This window comes from Mastomys coucha, unplaced genomic scaffold (assembly GCF_008632895.1).
Source record: "Mastomys coucha isolate ucsf_1 unplaced genomic scaffold, UCSF_Mcou_1 pScaffold20, whole genome shotgun sequence".
NCBI classification, from domain to species: domain Eukaryota; kingdom Metazoa; phylum Chordata; class Mammalia; order Rodentia; family Muridae; genus Mastomys; species Mastomys coucha.
Window position 1 is genome coordinate 77,332,141 of NW_022196903.1, and position 7,577 is coordinate 77,339,717.

Consider the following 7,577-nt stretch of genomic DNA (forward strand, 5'->3'; position numbering starts at 1 on the left):
TATGCACCCTGTCCACAGCAGGCAGGAGCACGGGGTATGTACCCTGTCCACAGCAGGCAGGAGCACGGACTGCACAAAACCTGAATGACCTGAATGACTACAGTCCAAAGTTTAAAATAGGGGCCTCAGTTTCCAGCCTTAACGTGCTTCAGGACTCTTAATATTTAAAAATATATGCTTGGAGCCAGGTGGTGGTGGTGCACCCCTTTAATCCCAGCACTTGGGAGGCAGAGGCAGGCGGATTTCTGAGTTCAAGGCCAGCCTGGTCTACAGAGTGAGTTCCAGGACAGCCAGGGCTACACAGAGAAACCCTGTCTCGAAAAAACAAAAAAACAAAAAACAAAACAAAACAAAACAAAACAAAAAAACATGCTTGGGGGCTGGAGAGATGGCTCAGCGGTTAAGGGCTCTAACTGATCTTCCAAAGGTCATGAGTTCAAATCTCAGCAACCACATGGTGGCTCACAACCATTCGTAATGAGATCCAATGCCTTCTTCTGGGGTGTCTAAAGACAGCTACAGTGTACTTACATATAATAAATAAATAAATCTTTAAAAAAAAGAAAATACAGGGCAGTGGTGGCGGCGGCGGCGGCGGCGGCGGCACACGCCTTTAATCCCAGCACTTGGGAGGCAGAGGCAGGCAGATTTCTGAATTTGAGACCAGCTTGGTCTACAGAGTGAGTTCCAGGACAGCCAGGGCTATACAGAGAAAGCCTGTCTTGGGGATTAAAACAACAACAACAACAACAACAAAAAAAAAGACATGCTTGGGCTGGAGAGACGGCTCAGTGGTTAAGAGCACTGACTGTTCTTCTGGAGGTCCTGAATTCAATTCCCAGCAACCATATAATGGCTCACAACCATCTATAAGGGGATCTGAAGACAGTTATAGTGTGCTCATATACATAAAGTAAATCAATCTTTTTAAAAAAGGAATTACATAGGTAAAAATACATGTTTTGCCAGTTCAACACTCTGAACTTGAATAACTCCCAGATCAACACATTCACTCCCAAACCTGGCTGTTCTCTGAAACAAATTTAGTTTATATACACACACACATCTATAATGTGGAACTATAGAATCATACCCAGGGCATCTTGCTTGCCAGGCAAGTGCTCTACTAACTGAGCACCATTCCTGATCTTTTAGAAGCTATCTATGATCGGGGGCTGGAGAAATGGCTCAGCGGTTAAGAGTACTGACTGTTCTTCTGGAGGTCCTGAGTTCAATTCCAAGCAACCACATGGTGGCTCACAACCATCTGTAATGGGATCTGATGACCTCTTCTGGTGTTTCTAAAGACAGTGACAGTGTGTATTCACATACATAAAAATATATGTTTTTTAAAAAAGAAGCTATAATCTGCATTGTGCCCATGGTTACAATTTTTCCACAAAGAATATTTAGGATTTCTGAATGAATTATTATTAACAAAGTGTACTGAAGCCGGGCGGTGGTGGCGCACGCCTTTAGTCCCAGCACTTGGGAGGCAGAGGCAGGCGGATTTCTGAGTTCGAGGCCAGCCTGGTCTACAGAGTGAGTTCCAGGACAGCCAAGGCGACACAGAGAAACCCTGTCTCGAAACACTGAAAGAAAAAAAAAAAAAAAGTGTACTGAAGAATTAATAAAAGCAATTGTATTTTCTAACAAAGTCATGAATTTAATACCTGGCATTACATAAAACAAAACTAGGTGTGGTAGTATACACTGTAAATTCAGCATTCAGGAGAGAGACAGGAGAATTAAGAGTTTAATATAATCTTTGGCTACATGAGAAATGTAGCCAGCCGGGCTGCATGTGAGCCCATGTCAAAGTATATGTATGCGGACATGCTAGCACACTCACAAGTTATTCTAGTTTCTAGTTTCATTACTCCATTCAGGCTGGCTAGCTAAATTTTATTTTGAGTTGGCATAGTTGTGCATACCTTGGGAATGGGGGCAGAGAAGGCAGATCTCTGCAAGTTCAAGACTAGCCTACTCTACATAGCAAATTCCAGGCTAGCCAGATACACAGTGAGACTTTGTCTGTCTCTCTGTCTCTGTCTCTGTCTGTCTCTGTCTGTCTCTCTCTCTCTCTCTAATTTATTCCAAATATTCCCCTTTAAATGACATCTTAGAAACTCAGGTTATTAACTTCATTCATTCATTAAAATCTGAGTCTATTTAGACTACTCACTATCTTGTCAATATATATAGCACCTGCCCTGGTGGGACATACATTCTCTTAAGAGAGAAATGAATAAATAATTAAGAATAACTGTGAGTTAGGTGTGGTGGCGTATGCCTTAATTCCAGCATCCAGGGGGAAGAGGGAAGAAAACCATGAGTTCCAGGCTAGCCTGTAGCAAAACTGACTAAAAAAAGATTTATTGTAGTTTGTGTCATAAAGGAAAAATCAAAAAGACTATTTGAACACTCAAGGCGGGGGTAATCTAATCTAGGAGTGGGCAATTTTACTCATACCTAGGAATGTAAGTTAGTTAGCAATGAGTAGAAGCAGGGAAAAACATGTTCAAAGATTTATCATGGAGAGAACTTTTGGGAACTCAAAAAATGTAGCTGAGCACACAGGAGGATGAGAAGAAAGACGAAATAGAAAGGTAAATGTGGCCAGAACTTACAGGATCTGAGACCACAAGAAATATTTGGAGACATCTTAAAACCAAAAGAAGCCAATATAAGGAATTCTCAGAAACAAAGTAAAACAGCTCAAATTCTATTTTGCTGTGTAGAAACTGGATTAGCGCTGAGAGCACAGAATGAGCTCCATGTCACTGAGGAGATTCTAACCCGGGTGCTGCTGCTGGAGTTACAACAGTTGCAGTGAAAGGAGGAGCAGCAGACTCAAATTATTGGAGGTTTTCTGTGCTGAACTGGGTTTGGGAAGTCAGGATGAGGGAACTGCCAAGGACCCAGGTGGATGGTAATTGTTCATTGGCTACAGAACTTTGAGAAGATCAAACCTTTCTTGGGTCTTGATGGGGGTGGAGGGAACAGCTAAGAAATGTGATGGCTCAAGTGTGGACATAATAAATCTGCAAGGCCTCTGAACCACTCAAGTGCTGATGTTAAGAGGCTTGGCTACAAGTAGCAAGAATAGAAAGAAATGTCTAAACACAGACAGGTGGAGTAGTCATTTATACAAATGGTAATCAAAGATACTATTGAGAGAAAGAGCAAAGCAGATGGAAAGAGGACCCAGCTCTGATGTGCCAGGACCTGAAAAAAATCAACATGAAAATAAAGCTGAAACCAAACAAATCCAGTGCACTTGGATAAGTGAGCATCACCCCTAATCGCCACCCCACCAAGATAAGTCTACATACTAGTCTAGAATCAGTAATTACAATTTTTAAAAAGGGACTTTGGACTTTGTAGATGTAATCAAATGAAGGTCCCTGAGACAAAGAGACCATCTGGAATTATTCAAGTGAATACTAATAAGTGTTCCTATACAAGAAACACAAGGAGGGGGTGAATGCTGACAGGAAAAGAGAGGTAATGTAACCAGAGAGGCAGAGACCAGAGTGATATCCACTTCAAAAAGGGGCCAATACCCACAGAAGCTGAAAGAGGCAAGGATAGAGCCTTCCCTTGAGCCACTGAAGGATTGTAGGCCTCAGACACATTAGTTTCGAGGATTACAAGCCTCTAGAACTGTGAATCAGTTGTTGTTGTTTTTTCAAGATTTATTTATTCAGTTTATGTATATGGGTAGACTGTAGCTGTCTTCAGACACACCAGAAGAGGGTATCGAATCCCATTATAGATGGTTGTGAACCTCCATGTGGTTGCTAGGAAAAGACCTCTGGAAGAGCAGTCAGTGTTCTTAACTGCTGAGCCATCTCCAGCCCCCATGAAATCAGTTTTAAGCCACCAGTTTATAGTGATTTTGTTATAGCAGCTGTAAGACACTAATATACACTCAGCTAAGTGTCTATGGATGTTGAAGACTGCTGAAAGGTTGAATAAGAAGTGTCTGAATGAATGGGTGGTGGTGGTGCAAGCCTTTAATCCCAGCATTTAGGAGGCAAAGGCAGGCAGATCTCTGTGAGTTCAAGGCCAGCCTGATCTATAAGCTAGTTCCAGGGCAGCCAACGCTACACAATGAAACCCTGTCTAGAAAAACAAAAAACAAACAAAAAAAGGAGCTGAGGAGTCAGCAAAACTTCTGTTCTTTGTAAATATTCAGTCAAAGGCATTTTATTATAACTGTACAATCAGACACCTACTTATTTATTAAATCATTTTTGTTAATCATTCATTTTATTTAAAATTGGGTCTTACTGTATATAGCCCTGGCTGTCCTGGAACTCACTTTGCAGACCAAGCTGGCGTGGCACTAAAAGAGACCCCCTCTGCCTCAGCCTCTAGAGTGTGGCTTACAGTGTGCACCACCACAACTGGCTGTTTATTTTATTTTTAACTTAATGCCTATTAACTTTCATAGACTTTTATAAACAATCTCCCAAAGATATTCTGTGACATTACTCTGCTAATTATGTACAAAAATCGCAATAGGCTCCATAATGCACTTAAAAGTACTTCCAAAGAGAGAACCAACAGACTTACCAATATTTAATCATAAGATTATACTCAGCCTTCAAATTTCCCCTAGTTGAAGGCAGTCAATCGTCTTTCCAGGAAAACATCAAATAGGGGTCAGCAGAGGGATTCTGACTTCTTCAGCTTAGCTCCAAAATGATATATACTCTTGTGTAAAATGATGTCGTTTTAACCGAGAAGACTAATAAAAAAATTAATGAGGGTAATTATTACATGTAAAATATTTTCTCACCAAATCTTTAATATTGTCAACTGATAACAAAAGCAAAATTGTCTAAAATGAAGCAATGAAAGTTTGAACACATCTCAGCTAAGGATCTTCCCCACACTAGAAGGCTGAATAATTTCTGTCAAGGATCTCCCCTGTGACCATCTCCATTAGACATTTGACCACACACTTGAGAAAACAGGACTCAAATTATTTGTATTAGGAATAGTATACTTGTACCCGTGAAGGTTTCCTGAGAGTGAGCTTCTAGCATGCATCTGTACAACTACCTCCTAGGCCTCAATAAGTGATTTTTGCTGTCATTTCTCAAACGTTACCAGCATTCTAAATCTCCCTTCTCAGGCGGAGGAGATCTGTATCTTTCAGGATGATCGCTTTGCATTTCCCAACACTGATGACTCTCTACTACAATCTGTCTCTGACAGGCTCAGTTACTTAAAACTGACTTCTAGAAAATGTTTATGTGCTTTTGTTTACTATTTAGCCCTCAATGATATGAGTGGCTAATGGTCTTCTCCTGTGAAGACCACTAAAGGCTAGACATAAAAGCTACCACAGTGGAAGCATCTGAACTCAAAGAATTCTACACTGCCAAGACCAACATATTCACCCAAATGACCATTGCATTTGATATAAATTTGATAATTTTGAGAAAAAAAAAAGAATTATCATAGCTAAGAGGAGAGAAGAGAGCCTAAATACATTATAATGAGACTGCACATAGTAGATACACATACATAATAAAGTTCACTGGGGAGAGCCATATTTCAAGTGGGACAAACTTTCAAAGTTAACTACTGATAAAATCTTGTCCAGCAGTCCAAGGTCAGGATGGAATTGCTCTCTGGGACTAAGAGTGCTTCCCTGTGCTGCAGGACAGGGAAGACAAGATCAGTCAGGAGTGGACAGGTTTTAGAGAGGGAAAAGCTTCAGTTGCGGAATGTGGACTACACTTCAGGACTTTTAGAAAAACTGCTTGAGCCTTGGAATGTGTAAACTGTAAGAACAGAACTAATGTCATCATGAAATGAGAAAGCACCAAAACCAAGTTCCACTAGACCAAAGGTTCTTAGCCTGTTAAGTTGGGCACCTTTGTGTGTGGGGTGGGGGTGGGGGTGTTTCACACATTAAGACATCTTGCATATCAGATATGTACATTACAATTCATAACAGTAGCAAAATTGGAGTTATGAAGTAGCAATGAAATAATTTTATGGTTGAGGGTCACCATAACATGAGGAACTGTATTAAAGGTCACCAGCACTAGGAAGGTTGAGAACCACTATGCTAGACCTTTTAGAAAAAGAGAAGGCCGCTGGGCAGTGGTGGCGCACGCCTTTAATCCCAGCACTTGGGAGGCAGAGGCAGGTGGATTTCTGAGTTCGAGGCCAGCCTGGAATACAGAGTGAATTCCAGGACAGCCAGGGCTACACAGAGAAACCCTGTCTCGAAAAAAACAAAAACAAAAACAAAAAGAGAAGCCCTCTATAGATAACTTACTTATGTAGGAAAAAAACCAAAAACAAAAACAAGTGAACCACCCAAAATCCAGGGGATGGAACAAGATTAAAAGTGTCAGCTCTTCCAAGTACTTGCTGGTTGTTCTCTCACAGGCTCTTCTGGAAAGCTCTCTGCTCCCTAGTGTCACTAAATAGTAAATCTGGCCTGAGGTGTTACTTCACCTACGAAGAATCTGACTTCAGTTTACACATTTCATTCCTGAAGCCCTTGCTGGAGGCAAGTGTCTTACTAATGAGCTATACTGTTGCTCCTTTTCCTTTTTTTTTTTTTTTTTTTTCAAGTTATAAGAGTTTTACTAGGTCATCCTGGCTGACCTGGATCTCACTTATGTAGACCAGGCTAGCCTTGAATGAGATGTGCTTGCCTATGCCTCCTAAGTACAGGAATTAAAAGAAGGTGCCACCATACTTGGCTTGGTTGTTTTTTTTTTTTTTGACAGGGTATTATTAAGTTGTTCACGTCAGCCGGAAACTTGCCATTTTCTGCCTCAGCCTCCTGGGCATCTGGAGTTAACTGCATGTATCCCCTCACCCAATAAGCCCATGTTCTTAATTACTACCCATTTAGTTCCAGAAAAGTTATGAAAACAAACTTATTTTTCTCAAAGTACTACAAATAGCCAGGGAGTAAAAGCTGAATGAAGCTTGCTAATAGTTTCAGAATGTTTCTTATAAGAAATTCTAATATCCCAAAAGCTATAAAAACTTAATTTCTATCCCATGTATTTCATGTCAGGACTTAGTTGGTAGTAAAATTTGACCTTAAATGATGTGGGACCTTCATTTTCCCACCTGGCACAAACACTCCTGTTTGTTCAACGCGTCTAATAGTGATGCCCTAGAAGCTTCAGAGAAACACATACAACAAAAAGCACATCTTTCTAGACTGAGTCTCATCTGGCCTTAAGGCTTAAGAGCCTCTACAGATTCACCTTCCAAAAGATCTCATTTCTGAAAGTGACTACATCTTACAGTCTTCAGGAACTCATAAACTAATAACAATTTAAGTCTTTTAAATTGCAAAATGTAAAAATCTCCTTATTGAACCCATTTTAACAAAACAAACAAACAAACACAACAAAAACATGTAAACTCTGGTTGGTGCTGAGGTGTCTTTAACAATTTACTAATGCAGATATGAAATTCTTCAGTCTGTAGCACAGTGAAGTCATTTACTCACTCACTACTTATGAATCTCCTATGCATCATATACTGTTTTAAGCCCTGAAAATATAATGAAACTCACTCTAAAT

The 7,577-nt window shown here is 40.4% G+C and overlaps 1 protein-coding gene across 2 annotated transcripts in view; it reads right to left on the reverse strand.

The window, feature by feature from the left end:
• Paip2b (poly(A) binding protein interacting protein 2B) overlaps positions 1-7,577 on the reverse strand; it is a 28,533-nt gene that overhangs the window by 16,206 nt on the left and 4,750 nt on the right. Inside the window, exon 3 of one of the 2 annotated variants that reach the window (XM_031382326.1) lies at positions 4,582-4,756. The exons of the other annotated variant lie outside the window; for it this stretch is intronic. The gene's annotated coding sequence lies outside the window, so the exon portion shown is untranslated. The remainder of the gene's footprint in view (positions 1-4,581; positions 4,757-7,577) is intronic. 2 annotated transcript variants of the gene reach the window in all.